The 19,134-nt window shown below is 44.8% G+C and overlaps 1 non-coding gene and 1 pseudogene across 1 annotated transcript; one reads left to right on the top strand and one right to left on the bottom strand.

The window, feature by feature from the left end:
• Window positions 1-19,134, bottom strand: part of LOC119168315 (uncharacterized) — a 75,282-nt pseudogene that overhangs the window by 30,236 nt on the left and 25,912 nt on the right.
• On the top strand, window positions 17,431-17,502 carry TRNAP-AGG (transfer RNA proline (anticodon AGG)). Its single transcript has one exon. It is a non-coding gene; the product is annotated as a tRNA-Pro (tRNA).

Here is a 19,134-nt window from a genome sequence, read left to right as displayed (position 1 = left end):
CGACAGCAACATTAGTATTAGCAACGCCAGAAGCGTTATGCTGATATCTCTCGCTAGTGCTTGCGAGGATGTGAGGATGTGGCTTTTGTGCTTGCTAGTGCTTATGTAATGTTTAGAAAATAAGATAACCACCACTGCAACCAGAATTGACATTTCAACCACATTGCACCTACATAGGCTTTTTTTCATAGTTTTTTCTAGACCTGGGGTGGCTCTGTGGCAGGATGCTTGATTGCCACGCAGGCTGCTTGGATTTGATTCCTTGTGAGACCCCGGTATTTACCCCGATATTTAGCCTTTGCATTCGTCGGATAAAGACTGCCACTGTCAGTTTTTATTGACGCTCTTGCATCTGAATTGCCAGTGCGTTTTCTCCGTTCCCGGGTAGATATCAATTTTCTATCACCTGTGGCCCATACCCGCATTCCGCGGCCGAAGTATACGGGTATGTGCGATGCGGTATGTGCGTGTCTGAAGGTAAGGATTTGACGACATATGGTATGAGATTTTCAAGTTATTTATGTCATGACCAGCCAAGCTCATTCCTCAAACTCGATTACCCTGCAACACAAATTTTGTCCTAACTCAAGTTAAGGTGATCGCGAGAGCACCCAGACGTAGGCGGCTCTTTAGATAGATAGATAGATAGATAGATAGATAGATAGATAGATAGATAGATAGATAGATAGATAGATAGATAGATAGATAGATAGATAGATAGATAGATAGATAGATAGATAGATAGATAGATAGATTCAAAGTTCCAGCATTACCCGAAGAAATGCTTCGGATTTAAAGGGGCGCTGCAACATTTTTTGAGCATGGTCATAAAATGCCGCTGATCGGTAGTCGAGGCTCCCGCGAACACGCGAGCTAAATAATATATGGCGCAGCACATGGCCTGCAATTCACAATAAATTCTCATGGTCAGCTAAAGAGTTGCTTTCTTTTCTGTCATCAAATGACGTACAAGCTGGAAAATTACTCGTCACTGCCGTCGTATCAGTCATTGGCGGATTTGAGCATGGCGCGCTCGGTCGTTACAGGAACCACCACGGGAGGCCGCGACTTCTCCACGCGTGCGTGAGCTATTGCACTGAGAAGCTGCTTATATTAAAAAAAAATAAAGAATTAAAAGTGCTCAAGTGCTCAAGGTTTCCCGTGCCATTTCTCCCTGCTTAGCTTCCAGCATTTTGGTCGGGACGATAAAATTAAGAATGCATGCAGACTGCGACAAATCTTCGTAACTCCGCCCGTACTGGACGGATTCGAAATTTTTTTGCATTGGTGAGCTTGTGAGGCAATAAGCTACCTTAGTGGATTCACTCCATGCCTACTTCAAAATGTGTTGCTCGGCTCCTTCAAAAACATCGAGTACCGTGCAAAACACGACTGTAACCGAAGGCCAGGGTATCATTGATTTGCTGATTGTGCTTCTCTCGCACACGAAACGGACGTTAGCACGGCTTCGTGCATTAATTTGGCTGTGGAAGTCGTGTATTAGGCTGCAGTCAACGCACTTTATTCGCAGACAATCAACTCTAACCGCCTACAGCGTAGTGCCGCTGCATACTTTTAGGTCCATTCGTTTACCTGCATGTAAACCGCTTTCATGGAGGCGCTTTCTGCACTTCAGCGTTCGTTTCACGAGTTCAACATGGTGACAACGACACCGCAGCATTCGTTTCGAAAAAGTGCAGCTGTCGTGCAAGGCTGGTTCATGAATTCCCTGCACCTGCTCGTGAGGCCGTGCCGAGTCCATGCTATAGTGGCTAGAACCTTTCTAGCCACTATATCCATGCAGCACAAAATGGCTGCAGCTGCAGCAGATGACACAGCCGATTGCATTCATTTCTGTTTTAATGGCATACAACAAGTACGGCAGTGAACATTTTCCAGTAGACTCATGCCAAGGAACGAAAGCGGCGTCATTTTTTACGAATCACAGCCCCCAGAACCCGCGAGACAGCCGACGAGTAGCAAGGCCTTGAACGAAATCTGCACTCCCGTATTCGTTTCCGCGTCTCGTTGCTACTGCACTTGCTGAAACGTCCCCTGCACGAAGGCAACACCAAGACGGCACCACCGTGAACCTGTTCTGGAAGTGCAGGATGAATTGAATGGGTCTTTAGGTGTACGCGCAGCCAACTGCCTATCCACACACAAACGCGATAATGGTGCTGCAGCCTAAAGCCTGATCTCTCCATGGAGAAGGGAGCTAGAAGATTAAGTGTCTTTGCTGGTGAGGTGAGTTCACATAATCGATGGTGATCATCAGCAAATTTGTTACTACGACAACCTCTGGATAAAAAAACTAACAAACACTTGATTTGATTGTATGATATGTGAGGTTTAATGTCCCAAAGCCACCCTTTGATAATGAGAGACGCCGTAGTGGAGGGCTCCGAAAATTTCGACCACCTATAGGGTTCTTAAATGCGCACCCAAATCTGAGTACACGGGCGGACAGCATTTTCGCCTCCATCAAAAATGCAGCCGCCGCAGCCGGGATTCGATCCCGTGACCTGCGGAAGAAACACTTGTACTGAAGGCTATTTCTCATGCCATACTTTAATTATTATTGACCGTAATTGGCGCTGGAATCGCAATACGCAAAGAACTAGCGTAAGACATAATTAGAAAACTATTAGGTCCTGTTTGAGCCAAAGCAGCACGTGCAAGATGCTCAAGGGCCCTACCCTTTCCGGGTTCCTATTCGAATGCTCCCTATAGACTATAGCTGGACCGTTCAGTATCTTTGAAGGCTTAACTGTACATGCTGGCACAGAGTAGAGAGGGAGGGGGTGAGGATCAAAAAAGCGTACTGGATAAAAAAGTGCGTGCGACTGCATTGTAAAGCAGAGTACGAAACAATTCACCAAATACATTTTTCGCGAAATAACTAATCTAGAGCTTATTTCATCCTGACTTCATGAGAACAAACTGCATACGGCACGAACTGTGACGCGAAAACGGGAAACGCCGGGAGAGATAACACGCTGTTTTTAAAGACGATAGTCTTTCTTGGGGACCTTCGACGGAAAAATTTTGGTCTGTCTGTCTTTCTGTCTGCACATTTGTCTGTTTGTCCGCCCTAACGATACCTCAAATGGCACCAAACGGCCAACCCCATTCGCAGCGCCGACCAATATTGCTTAAGGTTTAGCGTTCATAGTTGTGCGATTGTCAATTAAAAAAAGCGATTCTTGCGCATATCTGAGGTGCCATAACAACACTTCGAAGTTTTGTATGTCCGCCTTTATACTAGAAGAGGCACACACAAGTAACTCTAAGGAATGTAGCGTTTATCGCGCTGCACTGACAGTGAAACGCGATGCTCAAAAAGGTGTTTCCAACGCTTTGCTACGACGTCACGGTAGTGGCACCTGCCTGTCGCTTTGCATTTTACACCTTATCACCTCCGAGACTGGCGCGCATCTTTCTCCGCGGGCTGCATGCCTTCGTTTTTGAAGATAACTGCCAGATGGCTGTTATGTCTAACGTACCTCGATGCGCTCGTTTGCCTCCGCTTCACGCTCGATGCACTCTAACGCTGCACCTCCAGCCAATTTTCTTGCACAGAACATCAAATGAACGTTTTGTTGACTTTCTCCAGATGCAAGACTATCGTCTTTCGACTACATTTGCGGTGTAACATGTAGATTTGGAACTAATTTTTTTTCAGTGGGTTTTTAGGGGCCTTAAAGCTGGCAACAGCAATCTATTTCTATTCGCGATACAAAGAAAGAGCGAGTAAGAAACATTTGGCAGATCCCATGTACCTTGGGAATCGACGTTATGCGAAACTTGCGGACGAAAGGTGGTTGTGCTGAAATTTTTTTATTGAGCGACGCTTCATGAAATGATGGTAAATATATGTACAAATTTGGCACGCACATACTTATGTTGATTAGTTGCTAATGTTTATATAAGCAGTCGTTTGCAGCTGCGCAACAATGCTAACAGGAACATGAGTACTAGCAACAACAAAAGCGATAAACTGATATGAAGCGTTGGTGCTCGCAACGATGGTATAGCCCTGGACACTGCTACATATATCAACTTCAGTGGATGGCACCTAACTACAATGACGTTCACCCGACGTAACGGCTGTATCATATGAGTACATACGTATGATTTATTAAGTTGGATAGCCAGCACTGCAACCACAATTGATGTTTAATGAACATTAAGGGTCTCTTTGAAAAGCAGTTTTGAGACCTGGCATGGCTCTGTGGTAGAATACTTGTTTGCCGCGCAGCATGCTGGTGCACGATTCCTGCTGACCCTGCCAATTAGATTTTGAATTCATGGGGTCAACGCTGCCGATGTCAGCTTTTTCTGACGCTAGAGAGGGAGAGAATAAACTTTTATTTGAGCAAACGCATTGTGCGCCAGAGGTTGGCGGCCTCTTTATTTCAGGTAGCCGTGGGCCTCCGCCATCTCCCGCGCCCGTTGAATTATGCGGCACTGATTCTTTAGGCTCAAATCGGATAATTTGACCTCCCACTGCGCTTCGGTTAGTGTAGTGGCTCCAGGGCTTTGTCTGCATCCCCATATCATATGAAATGTGGTTTCTGGGACATCAAAGTGCTTGCAGTTGTAAGAGTACTGGGTTGGTAAGATGCGGTAAATCAGCGTACCGTAAACGTAGGTGCTAGTTTGAAGCTTCCTGAGGATTACTGCCTTTTCCCAAGTCAGGCTGGGGTGAGCTGGTGGATAAATTGTTCTGTTTAGCCAGTAGTGCTGCAGTATAAAGCTGTGCTTTTTAGGAACATCTTCTTTCCTTGATAGCGCGTCCTGTGGGATAGCCTGGTGAACATGAGCTCGGGCGAAAGCATTGGCTGCCTCATTTCCCATCAGGGACTCGTGACCTGGAGTCCAAACAATGTACGTTCAAGGTAGATTAGCTTAACTAGAGTGGAGAGAATTTTCAAGGTTTGCTTGGAAATGTTTCCTTTCTGAAAATTTTGGCAAGGTGCTTGCGAATCAGTTAGTATTACAGCCGTGTCAGTACAGGTTGAGACTGCTAGCGCTATCGCTGTTTCTTCTGCCGTGTCGATTTCTGTAGTCAAGATGCCAGCTGTCGTTCTCTCTTTGCCTTTGTTCTCGACTACGCTGGCAGCATGTGCTGCAATTCTTGAATATTCTGCTGCATCAGTGTATCTTGTGTGCGGATTGCGACCATAATCTTGTTGGGGCTATTTCGTGGGATGCGGGATACTAAGATGTTCTGTCTAATTTTTGCTGGAATATTCATTCTCTCATCACATTGTTGCATTGCTTCAGAAGAATGCTAACATGTTAAAACTACTTTTGTGTCTCTTCGCCGTTACTGAGTAGATGTTGTCAGTCGCCCGTGGCACATACCCACATACCAGGGGTACATATCCACCTCATATTAGTCAAACCATCTTACCCTCATGATAAAGCAAGCGCAAAAAATACACACACTCAGAGAGGACACGGACAAGCGCTTACTAGCAACTGAAAATTTTATTTCGAAGCGAACACTAATAAATACATCACACGCATATACGTCATTCCCGACTTCCCCTGTCATCATCAACAACGTGATATAACAAAATATGCACTCCCATAATCCATGGCACACAACCAGAAACAAACACGTGTGAAGAACTAAGAAAAGGAGAAAGTAAAACAGAAAAAATTGAGAAAACACGTAAAACGGAAAAAACAAAAAAGCACAAAAAAGCAAAAAAAAAACACTGGGTTATGTGACTACGAAAAAAGCACATTGCGCATCTGTTAGTAGAACCGACGCTTGACTGACGCAACTGTCCCCTCCTTTCCTTATTCTATACGCTTCCATTATTTCTCTCGTCGTCCGCTTGTTGTGCCTGTCAATTATTCGTGCTTCGGAAAATTTCGGTTGGCAGGTGCACTCCTTGCAGTGCATCGCTAAGTGTCAGTAAGGCCGTGTAAAGGGCGTGTGATTTACACACGAATTTAGACACGAATTCTTATGCCGATTCTGTATACCAGAATCGGCATAAAAAGTTATACGCATGTAACGACGCTAACTGACGGGTTACGACGTCAATAAGTGTACACGCCTGTCATATGCGCCATGAAACCTTCTCCCGCAGGCACGTGGGGAACACACCCGATAACCAAGACCTGTGGAATGTGCGTATGCGCCCCGGGTGCTTCACTGTTCGTGTAAACACAGAACCGGCAAAAATAGGCACTGTAAATCTAAACGAGACAGTGTTGCGAAGCCTGTGTCGACGAAAATTAGATGCGGGCATCGGTGGCTTACCAGTGGGCGAAATATCCTGGTGGGTGTGAGGAAATCACAACATTAGCAAGAATGGAACTCGATAATTCTGCGCGATAGTCAAGTATTCCACCACAGAACATTGCCAGAGCTTGAGGCTCCTTTGGAAAAAGACCACGGAAACGTCAGCGGTGGTTGCACTGCTGGCTATTCGGGTTTATTACAATGTAATAAACATTAAATTTGTACTCTGGGTCTCAGCAAGCTATATATAGTGAAGCGCTGCTTGACTGCGGAGCGCCAATGACGGCTAGTTAAGGACTGCAAATCCAAAAGTACAGTTCCCTGCTTTTTTTTTTTTTTTGCAAAACGAACATATATGGTCTACACCTTATGGTGAGAGCGTTCAAGTTATGGGATACAATCAGAAATACAAAAACTTCGCCTGTAGCACCAAGCAAACGTCGATTCTATCATCTCTTCTGTGAAAGTTCCAAGCCCTGGGGTGGCTCTGTGGTACAACGTGGCTTTCCACGCAGAGTGCCCATGTTCCAGTCCACATGGAACCATGGCTTGGTTCCAAACTGTGCGCAATAGCTGCAGCTGACACTTGGCAGTGGCCAATTATAGTGCTACCAAAATTGGTTTCTGCGAGTTTGTAACAGCTGACGCTGTAAAACAGCGTTCTTGAATATACGGTCCGTATATGGAGCGTGTCCACCCGGCTTAAAATTCCCAACGTGAGGCGCTCACTCTCGATGGGCAATGACAGCAAGACTACCCCTTCCTGTGGATGCCGACAGCTCTTTTTCCTGCCAGAGTAACGTGAAAGTTTCCTGACAGTTACTGCATCTGGCGAAATGTTTAGAAGCGACAATACCAGCCCTGTATAAAACTAAATTTGGGAAATGAGTTGTCTTTACAGATCGAGAAGTTCTCATTGTGCCGTTCTTGCTGAGCCTTCCACTGTTTTCTGAAATGAACTCACTCTCTTCTATAAAAGAGCTTGTGGCCCTTCTTCACAATAAAAAATAATGAAGCCCCTCCCAAAAATAAAACATTAGTTTATGGTGCCCGTTTGCAAACGTACTTTGGCCACAAGCAAATTAGCGAAAATTTAAAGATAAGGCTTTTTGCCTTGAAAAAAAAAAATTCCGCTAGTGATTGAAGCGCTCCACCCATACTTTCATCAATACCACAGATCACTTTTAATTATAGTTACAGATAAGATTTTCGCTGCTTTATTTTTTTTGGGTAATATAAGATGCCACGGAGCATGTTCGTATAGATAGATTGTCTAAATAAAGGGGGGGGGGGGGGAAAGGAGAAGGAACGTGCTTGTTGCACTTGTAACACCAAAACAGAAATCGCCTTCAAATGCACTGCAGTATACTCGGCATAGCCGCAAATGTGCCGCAGCTCTGGCCGCGTGAAAGAACACACAAGGTGAAGGAATCGCAAGTTTATACTCAATATTTGGGGATCGGAGGCATTGCAAAAGACACGTTTCATTTTTATCTTTTACATTTGATCAGTTTGATGGTCTTTTTAACATAAACACCTAATAACAGCCACCAACGTAGTCACACTCTTTTTCGGGCGAAGTACATGCAGAATTTCCAGAAGAACGTGCACCAAGACAGGCCAGGTCGCCAGTTTATATTGCCGTAGCATCGCGCTCGACGCTTCACAGGCGACATATTGATTCGGAAACCTTTGGGTGGTGAGGGCTGCCCACTATTACAAGGCCTGCAGCTACGCCGGTGCATGCGGTAGCTTACGGATGGAAGTGGGTACTTCACCAATTTGCAAAGGACAATCCATGGCGCAGTGGCCACTAGAAAAGTGTACATAAGTAGGTATTCTAAGATTGATACTGAAATATTGGCAGTGCAAACTAACGGGACGCAAAGGAGAAAACAAACGAGCGCAACCCATGTGCTCGTTTGTGTCCTCCTTTGCGTCCCGTTAGTTTGCACTGCCAATATTTCAGTATCAATTTATGCGAACTAGCCTGCTTTTGAACCCATTATGCTTTCTTAGATAGTTTGAATTGACCAATCTTAGATGCTCAGACATTACTTTCCTTCACGCACTCTTACAGGCGGTGCGTACAGTACCCAACTGCGCTAGTGTGTCCTTCTCTTAAAGGCGAAGTTCAAGCGTCACCCAACGTGTATAGTATAGGGCATGTCGCGTGTGCGTCGCGAGGAGCGGCTGCACGCCTTGAGGCAGTATTCACAATGGGTTTCGTTCGCAACTTTTTTAGCCGGCGGCCGAAATGGTCCCGATGTGAAATGCGTCCAACTTATAGCGAGTGTCCTTCATTTAGGAACAGCTTAGTGTTTAAATTTTTGGTGGCTATGCACCTTGGTTTCATTCACGGTAATATTACCTCAAAAAATATCTTGTTGGCTTGCAGTTCTGAGCGCCAGCACATTGGTAATGTATATTCTGCCATGACTTACATCTCACGCCTTTTGACACGTTTTTACCTTTTACGCGTAAACGTGTACACTAAAGCAAGTTAATTAGGGTTCTAGCTAAGGAAAATAAGGTAGTGTCTCTCGCTCGTATGTGTTCAAGCAGTATCTTCAAATTGGTAACAGACCTCGCTGAATGGCTTGTAATTACAGTGTTCACTTTTGTATAGGTCCACGCCCTTTCTCTACGCATTGCCCAAAACTCACTCGCTTTTCGTGATATACTGACGGGGCCATATTTCTGACAAAAGTTATTATTATTATTATTATTGTTGTTGTTGTTGTTGTTGTTGCTGCTGTTGTTGTTGTTGTTGTTGTTGTTGTTGTTGTTGTTGTTGTTGTTGTTGTTGTGTATATACTAGCACAGCCAAACAAAGATGTAATGGGAAGGGAGCAAGCAACCGACATCAAGAGGAGCACGACAGCAGTTCTTCGGGAAAAGGAGATAATAGAAAGTTATGAGCTTACCATATTAAGTATTTCACTTCGAGAGATAGCGCTTAGAGTCTTTCGGCGCGGACGTGGCACGGCCAGGGTCACTTGCAGCAATGAATTCTGCAAACATTTCGAAGAACTCAGCCTAAATAAACAAATTAATACATCCTTTATTTGCTACCATGAAAGGCCATAAGCCCCTACTGCAATGTCCCCTAGCAGTGCTGTATGATTTGTTGTTTAAGAAAAAGAAAGCAAACTGGGAACTCCCTTGCAATGATTGGACTCAGTAAGAAACCATCCTTTATAACTTTTAATAGAAAAGTAAATATGCACAGCAGCATTCATAATGTTCGCGTGGAACGTCTCAGAGCAGCGGGTGATCTAAGGAGGTCGCTCAGAGCCGAAAGTCGTTGTAGTTACAAGCAACACATAGAGCAATGGCGGGAGCCAGATTCTCTGGCGCCGCGGTCGGCCAGTCGTCAGCTTTCGTTCACCCTGCATGGAAAGTGGCGGCGGATTCGGCGGTACGCCATGCGAAAGGCGAAGGAGGACTCGAGGCCCCAACTCACAGACGCGAAAGCACGGGCATTTGAAGACGATCCTGTACAGAAGAAAACTGGCCGCGGTGAAGCAACAAAAGCAACTGTAAGAGAGCGAGCGGCGCTGGCCGATGCCGTAACTGCATCGGCGAAGACGCTGCTATTACGGCCTCCTCACGCAGCAGCGGCCACAGCGAGAGCGGCCCATCGGCACTTTTGTTTTGTTTCTCACCGAAAGAAGAGACAGCACAGCCACGGTATCACACTGACCTACAACGGGCGCCGCGCACGGCGCCTTATTCAATACCTTCCTCCCTCTCAGCGGGAAAAAGACGCGCGCGCTAGTGAATAGTTTATGAGAGCCGGGGCCGATTTCGCGCCGGGTCAGCTAGCAAGCTGCTCGCGAGAGCGGCAGAAGCTGCTCGCTGCCGCCGATTCGGAAGGGCCAGCTGACCCACATGGGCCGCGAGCGGCAGCAGAACACCGCGCCGGCCAGCGGTCTGCTATAGTGAGTGCGGGTGGCACCGCTTGTAAACTACTGCGGCGGACCGCGGTCTTTCCTTGCGGTCGCACCGCTGACGCATGGTGGTGCGCTGACTGCCTGCTTCGTGCTCTCCTTCCAGCACGCATTTTCTCAAGCTAAATCGAAATGGGCGAGAATCAGAGGGGAACGAGCATGTAAGACCGCGGAGCGAGCGTTTCAAGAGCACGGCTCACACATTTGGCAAACTGACGCAAGAGTGCGTAGCCAAAAAGCGAGAGGGGGGTGCATGACTCCCCTTTAAAAATTTTCAATTTTGCATCTGTGCACACATGCACTGCTGCTCTTTATGTGAGTGTGAGGGGAGGAGGGATGGCAGCTTTTTCTTTTGACGTTCTCGTTAGACACTGTAATGATAAAGCAAGAAGAATGAAATGGTAGGGGCGTTTTATTTCGTGGTTTTATACAATCAGATTATTCGAGGGAAACTTTAAAGAAGGGTCGGAAAGCTGATTTGACAGGAAAGCAACGAAAAAAAAAGCAAGAAAAGGATAAATAGCGAGAGAGAACAGAGAGTAGGAAAAAGCAAACGAAAACTATATCGCTTCGTTTTCTCGCGCCGTTACCTCTTCCAGATTATCAAACACCTTCCTCTCATTTTTACGTTAAATGCAACCACGGTATGTGGAACTCAGCATTGCAGCCTGGTAAATATATTGGCACCCTATAGGTCAGGGGTGTGCCCATGGACATTTCCTTAGTGGCGCGCGGCTGCACACGGAACAAAGTTGTGAATTTGCTAAACAGTACGCTGATTAATTTCCCGCCTATGCAATAAATTGTGCTTTCTTAGGGTAAGGTATAGACACAGAACTGGTCTCAAGTATTCTATTTTTCGTAAGGCACGGGTTATGCGGTCACTATGAGTTAGAACATCACCGTGGAACAAAACTTTTATGTATTTTAGACTTGGCATCCAGATTTTAGTCGTTATATAAATCAATACAGATATACAATTAGTCGAAACCTGATGTCAAATACCGTTGAGAAATGACCCATATACAGTAAATCAAAAATACGTTGTCACAAATGACAGCGTTTCGAAACATTTTGTTTGAACTTTCTTACGCGCGAGAGTTGTAGCAGCGATACACGCTTAAGTTCGAGAGATAAAATAATGCGGTTTTACTACGTTAATCTGTGAGTTAGCAAACTTTACCTTTCAAATAGACATAATATATTCGTAAAGGCGACATCTTTCAGGTACCTATTTCTCACCTCAGATGTCTCGAAATTTCAGAATTTCAAAGAATTCGGCATCAGACGAATTCGTGAACGTGTGCACAATAAAAATTTTCGGCTTTTAAATTATTGTTCAAATATTAAAAAAATACTGTCAATCGCAAATTTATTCGACGTACGAAATGAATGTTGTGAAGTGTGAATTTTATAGCTTTATGAAAGATTATCACTCAAAGTGCGACAGCAGGTTGCGACAGTTAATTGCCGCAGCAAATTGGTCTCGAATATCTCCTGTTGCCTTCGAAAGGTTACAGGTTTGGGTCGAATCTGGTTTCCTTAATCCTTGGAGTCAGTCACTGCTGCAAGAAGAGCGTGGGGTGTGCCTAGCAGAACAATAATTAATCGCTCTCGGTGACCGGTGCATTCCTTGGTGTCTCGCCTTTCGCGTCCTTAACAATTAATCTTCTCCGAGTCATTAGCGCACATCTATTCGGTGGCTGGACGCTTCACGTGCCCCTTATTGAACGCCTATGATTTACGACGCCCGAGAAAAGTAGTCAATGTATGCATTGATGAAAGCCGTATATATGCCTATTCGCGTGAGAGGTCACTGAGACAGCACACGCCGCGCTGCTCCCGCTGTGGGAGCTAGGGAAGTGCTGGCTATTCCCGGAGGGGCTGCGCGAATAATCAAACGGGGATAAATTCCTGCAAAGGAACGTTGAACATTTTTTAGGCTTCTTTTTCTCTCTTTTTTTCTAGTTTTTTTTCTGCGCTATATGAAGGTCCAGAAACTGTACATAGCTTCTCGTCTAAGAAGACAAAAAGGATAAACCTAAAATCGATACCCTTGTGGCTCGTTTATTATTTTTATATTGTTTTTTTACTCAGACATGACTGATGTGTCACGACGTCACGACGCTGAAAGTGATAATGGGAGCCGTTATTGTGACCTGAGATTTGGTACGCCGCGATGTTAAAATCAAGAAGACGGTGTCTTTTGAGTTGCACAAGCTATCACTGTCACCTTTACTGGTACTGTAAGGCTGCTGAATTTACACCAACAGTCTACAGTCTCTATTGCGTCAGTCTTGCGGGTCGTTCTGTGCGGCAAGGCGATCGTCAAAATAAACAAGTATACATGCAAATAGCCAACAAAGGAGTTTGGAGCTATAGTCCCCTCAGAGGAGTTTATAGGTTACATCATCTTCTGGTGTCCGCAATGTGGGACCTCAGAACGTGCCCTCTCAAAACTGCTCCCAGGGAAAGGAAGCATAAGAGGTTATCGTCTTAATCTGGGCGACGAAACCACCAGAGTCACCGCGAAGATCCTCCGATTTTTTGCAATATGTATAGGCCTGATCAGGGAACCGGGCTCTCCGAGCAACCTGTTCCGAGATCTTGTTGATCTCGGCTTTTGCTGGGTGTGGCACCGCGGTGGTAAAGCCGTGGATCATTTGTCTAATCCGCTTTCGGGTTTTCGCTGGGTGCACCGGCTGATCCCTTCGGATTGGGCCTTGATGTATGAGCGCGCAATGCACCGTATGTCTTTCTGCTTGTTTTATTCAGGCGCTGGTATTACCAGCGTCTTGTTGCAACGTGTCGAATGGCTGCTGCAACACACTGCTGTGTTTCATTATCCCTCAACCTGCTTGGCACGCGTCGCAATTCTTTCTTTCTTTCTTTCTTTCTTTCTTTCTTTCTTTCTTTCTTTCTTTCTTTCTTTCTTTCTTTCTTTCTTTCTTTCTTTCTTTCTTTCTTTCTTTCTTTCTTTCTTTCTTTCTTCTCTTTTTATGCGCATTCGAGTGTATACTTCTAAAGCTGCATAGCAATGTAAGACAGTGAATTATTTACAGTGGAATGAATACTTAGCGTATTTTCTTGTATGTTTTCTGCCGAATGACCCAATGCAAAAAAGAAAAAAAGTTGTCAGCGATGAGCTGGCCGACCAGCTTTGGGCCGTCCAGCAAGCCGAAGATGCCGCCCAAGTTTAAAGAGTTCGAGCCGTCACCTGAGGCACAGCCATCACCAGGGGCCCAGGAAGTATATCTGAAGTGTGGGGGTGACGTTTGTCAACGCCCACTGACAAAGATCAGAGCAATATTTATGTGAGAATATTTGGAGATTTATTTATTTTATTTACATTACTGCCAGTTTCTACTGAGACCATAGCAGGTGGTCACTATGTACAGATACTATATATACTCATCATATTAACCAATCAGCGATACATTTGTTTTTGTCAGTCAGCGTGCGTCCACCCGACGACCACCCTCGCAGCGCACACCAGTGGAAAACCTTCTCTCCCGCGAAGTAGAGCTACCGACAATGCAGAAACTCTAAATACAGAGAGGCAACGGGCAGGCTGTCCGATGACGCACGAATTATGAGCGCAATGAATTCCAGGGCTCAGACAACACGCCCAGTGTTTCGTACCCTGTGCAGAAAAGCCCCTGGCCGCTCCATCGCCCTATTTTCCGGTGCCCGAAGACCCGATGTCCAGGTCGGGTTTCAACCCTTCCAGTCCGGTGGCATTCGCCGCTTCTTCTTCCTTGAACGTCGCAGGCGGTATGCCGCGGAGAACGCAATAATGAGGCCCGGTAGCTGCGGTAGATACTGTTTATGTACACGTGTCGTTCATTCTAAGTTTCTTTATATTACTAGATATTTCCTTCGCAAGGACAAAAGCAGAGGCGACGTGCTGTAAGGAGAGGCCCACCGGACAGCAAGAACAGGGCTATGCAGGGCAACTCAATCCGCCCATGTGGTATGCATCGGGAGAGAATGGAGGTGGGACGGTGGTGAACGCGCGTGAAAAGAAATTGGACGCAGAATCGCTCGAAGCTCTCTTGTATAAACTAACGCCACTATCACCGGGCTCAAACTACACCGGCTGCCGCTATTACCACCGCGCTCTTCGGAAGAAGCAAAACAAAAGCGAATGAGGAGAATATCTCGAAGCAAAATTGAAAATAATAAAGAAGATACTGCAGGACTGCGTATACGAGAAACTTGAAGGGGCGGTAATGCATATCGCTGTTTTTGCTAAGGCGAGAAAAGGAGGAGGAGGCCGGAGGGGGCCATTGCAGCTGTTAGTGGGGGAGCATGCCCCCTTGGTTTGTAACCTGTGAGGGCGACGTCCCCCACTGCCCCCCTCCCCGGTTCCGGAGCCCCTGGCCATCACCACTGACGGAGGATAGAACCAGTGGGACGGGACATGGGTTGAACCCTCTTTCCTCTGCCTCACCCGAAGGAAACTGCTGGATTTACATTAATGATTATTAATTTACCGTATTGGTTTCAAAACTCCTACGTTGTCCTATAGCATTAAATGTTAAATATACATATATGTTACATGAAAGATGTTTCTTTTTTTTGTTAAACCTTCTCACTTAGGTGAATATAAATTTTCTGATTCAATATTTTAACATCTGCCCACGTAGCCACACGTCAACAATGTAAGTGCCTTCAAAATTCTGAACGTACGATCCTCATTATGAATTCAATTGAATTGAACACAACTTCATTATGGCCTGCTCCAGAGTCTCGTTTAGATCGTATCCTAGTCCACCATTAAGGCACGAGATCTACCTGCAGGGCTCCCCAATGACCGGTTTCCGGCATCTGGCGAGACAGCCACACTAGAGCTTATCCTGAACACACTGCAGGCCCATAGCCAGAATTTTTTTCGTGTGTGTGTGTGTGTGTGTGTGTGTGTGTGTGTGTGTGTGTGTGTGTGTGTGTGTGTGTGTGTGTGCGCGCGTGTGTGTGAGAGAGAGAGTGGGGGGGGGGGCACTTGTTAAAGGCTTTGAAAAGCCCCTAGTTTCTTTATTGATTCTCGGCAAAACACCCTGCTTCAGGAAACACCGAAAAAGTGCTTACACTGCACACAGTATGATATTCATTTTCTTGCCTCATCAATAATGCAGGCTGCAGTCTCTTCTGCTAATATATTCATGCTGTTTAGCCTGCGCAGTACTTGGAAATTGAGAATGGCAGTCATGCTATGCTGTGTGCCTGATACAACATCGCTAACAGAGAACATTTTCAAAGCATCGCCTACATTTGAGGTGTGTATCAATCTCTGCATGAACAGACAATCGGATATATCTTGTCTTTAATGAACTACCATCGTTAAAGCGCTTTTAGTCATCGCCGAAACGAAAACATTATTGATGCTTTCAAAATTTTATGCCTTTTCTCTTTCTACATACTACAGGGACGGAAATGACGAGGAAAATTCACGTAATAGGTGAGGTGCACGGCTGCTGAGTGCGAGGTCCCCGCATCCGAACACGCCGCTTTCGAAACGCGTGTTTTCAAATGGGAGAAGGTTCATGTATTCGAACATAGGTGGCGCTGCACGTTTCTTCCATAGTAGGAACCCATTTGCCAAAATAAGCTTGGTTCATCCACCCCAACCTTACTACTCACTGATCTTCTAACAAACGTTTTCTTCTTCCTCTCCCCTATCAATCATTTGCCCACCTAAGAAAAATGGCATTCGGCATAGATAGTGGTAAGATCCCAGAAGTGGCCGAAATAGCATGTAATGAGGGCTGATTTACTCACTTATTTATTTATTTATTCATTATATTTGAACATACTGCAGACCCGAAGGGCTATCACAGGAGTGGGCTAGTACAATACATAAAATGCTGTCATAGGAGTGGGCAAATACAGTACATAAAAGATCGTAGCATAATGCGCTGAACATCAAATATTTGTAATAATCAACAAAAAAGTCATCAAGAGAGGAAGGTCAAACAGAACCAGGCAGAGCATTACACAAATCTAGCAGATAACGGATATCATATATTGTTCACGCACTGAAAAATGAATGAGGGTACGAAATTTTCTGAATCTTAAAAAAAAAAAGGCTGAAAAAAGAACGACCTCCAGAACTGAAGATAGCAACGTAGGAAGTTGCGCGAAAACAAATACAAGAAAATTAAAAAGGGGAGGAAAATAATGTGCTATAGTGAACATTGTGTCTATCTACAAGCTGCTTCAACATGAAGAGTCCGCTGTCAGCAATAGTAAAAAATGTTTTGTGCAGTATCATTTTTTTGGGGGAGGAAGGATGGTACTGGGGACAGCTTTCACGCTGCAATAAACGTTCTTTTTTTTGGGGGGGGGGGGGAGGGGTCGCCTTCAGTCAGTGACAGATATTTTTTTAATTTTCGAATACTGCCAAAGCTTATTATTGCTCCGGTAGACTGTTTCATTTTTATAAGTTGCAGAATATCTTTTTCAATGTATTTGGGAAGTTAGGTTCATGAGCCGAACGTTGTAAAGTGTGTCCAGCACGGTACAATGGTTAGCTAAAATCCAAGTCAGCTGCTTTAGCGGCATACACATGGCGCAGCCTTGTCGTTATACCATGAATCGGCTAATAATAAAGGTAACAGTCAGTGGTAAGCTGATAGGCGCGACCATTATAATTCAAACTGGAGACTTCTTGGGCACGTTGACAATCATTACTGAAATCTACAGCGCGAAACTGCACAAACGAAACAGTTAAGGACTTGTAATTGACCACCGACTAGTCAGTGTTTTGTGCTTGGGGCCCCCTTCATCTTCCTTGCCTCATAAGCTGAGACACTCAGGGCTGTGAACGATAGAAACCGTCAGTCGTATTAATGGCGTGAAAATGAAGAAGATGACACGAAGAATTTTAGTGTATAATTACAAAGTGGCGTGTTTGGAAGGAAGAACGTAAAGGAATATCTCTGTGAACAGTAAGCCCTGAAATGGACATGTTCATGGGCTACAGAGCATAAGGCAACTTCTATCGTGCGTGTGCATGCAACTCTGCCTTGGTGCCGCAAAACATGCAAATCATGGGCTTGGCACAAACATAACTACCATCACGATTATCATAATTGTAATTATGAACTATGTAAACTGCCTTCCTCATTTACAATTTCCACCAACATCTAAATGAACACTGGGGCTTTTTGTATATTAGGGAGCAGATAAAGTCGTGACGGAATAGACCGTGTCGGCTCGTTGGTCTAGGGGTATGATTCTCGCTTAGGGTGCGAGAGGTCCCGGGTTCAAATTCCGGACGAGCCCTTCTTTTTTTTTTTTTGGAGTCAACAACCGGTGTTACGTTTTGCAACAGACGCGCCGAAAAGGACCAGATTGTCCCATGCTTGCGGGTTTGTGGCTCGGGCAAGAAGCGCACCGGTGCAAAGTGCACGGTACTCTGCTTTTGGCACCTATTGGTGCATGCGCACTTCGCAGAGTGCTTTTATCAATGGAGCGCCAGCAGACATAACAACCGGCTATGATTATTAGCGCTAATACGAGCAATTTACTAGTATTATTTTTACCTAATGTGCCTCGTATATTACTATCATGGTTTTGGCATGTAAAACATGTTTATATTATCTATTAGTCGCCAGCAAACACGTTACGAAGAAAGTGTCCCGAGCAAATATGCCTTACTGTAGGCTAGTTGGTCTAGTGGTATGATTCTCACTTCGGGTGTGTGTGTTGCCAGGTTCAAATCCCGGGCGGGCCCTCTTTTTCCTAAGTAAAAAACCAGCTATGAATTATGGAGCTAATATGTGTGATTTATTATTAATATCTGCCCTCATGACCCTCATGTATTCATATGACGGCTTTGGGCACGTAAAATCTGTTCATATTACCTACATATGATTTTCGCTTGGCGTGCGAAAGATCTCAGGTTTGAATTCTGGACGAGCCCTCTTTTTCGCTCGAAGACTATCTTTGACTATATATTAGTGCTAATACTTAATTTTTTCCCTGCTGGTAATAGTCAGCGAACTCACTACACGAAGGGGGAATCTGTCGGTAGGCTCAAGTGTCATCGGCTAAAACATTATAATGCGAATTCGGGGCGATTCTCTCATGGTATTGTTTTCTTTACATTGTTCTTTTTTTTTTAAATGGAAGTCGCATACGATTGCTTAAGGCTTTCTCATAGTGTGGTATCACTTCAAGAAGTAACCGGGGAGGTTGTTAAGCATCTTTTTTTTTTGCTTTCTAAAGGCCAGCTTTATAGGGCATATTACAATTTCATGGTCTCTCGCCAAAAGATATGCGCTGCACTTGTACGCACATTGTTTCTTGGGTGACATGACCTGGTGTTCAACGACTGGTAGAGCTTTTTTTCTCTTCGTTTTCTTTTTCCTTGCACAGTACAGTTTCACCAGTGAGGCTCATTTTGTTTCGTATATGGCGACTATCATTGTTGCGGCCCTGTCGAGAAAACAGAATCAAGCAAATGATGTGGTCGTTCTTACGCGAAACGTTGGGGAGCACTACAATCATCGGGCTGCTGGCGCACGAGCGGGTTTGTCACGTGGTATTTTTTTGTATTTTGCGGGCATTTGTAGTTAGCAGAAAAACACTAATAAATAACAGATATAAACTTCAAAACTGCCTAAATGAAAATTTTGGAAACCGATCTACAACTTTCTCGTTGAAATATTTTATTCATCTTCGTTCTTACTAAATTTAATTAATTACAGAGTTGTATTTGAACAAGATTTTAGAACTCAAAAAATAATCTGACTAACTCCAAGCAACGGTCAGCAACATGCATTTAGTCGCGTTTTACATTTCGTTCAATATCTCGAACTATGCTGGGGCCGGTTGGGAGTACGAAATATATTTCTAGTTTTACCGTTTTCCCGGACCCACACCCTATTATGCAGGATACACTTGTACCTATAT

The sequence above is a fragment of the Rhipicephalus microplus genome, chromosome X (genome assembly GCF_043290135.1).
Source record: "Rhipicephalus microplus isolate Deutch F79 chromosome X, USDA_Rmic, whole genome shotgun sequence".
NCBI classification, from domain to species: domain Eukaryota; kingdom Metazoa; phylum Arthropoda; class Arachnida; order Ixodida; family Ixodidae; genus Rhipicephalus; species Rhipicephalus microplus.
The sequence above is the reverse complement of the archived record's forward strand: the minus strand, read 5'-3'. Positions and strand labels throughout refer to the sequence as shown.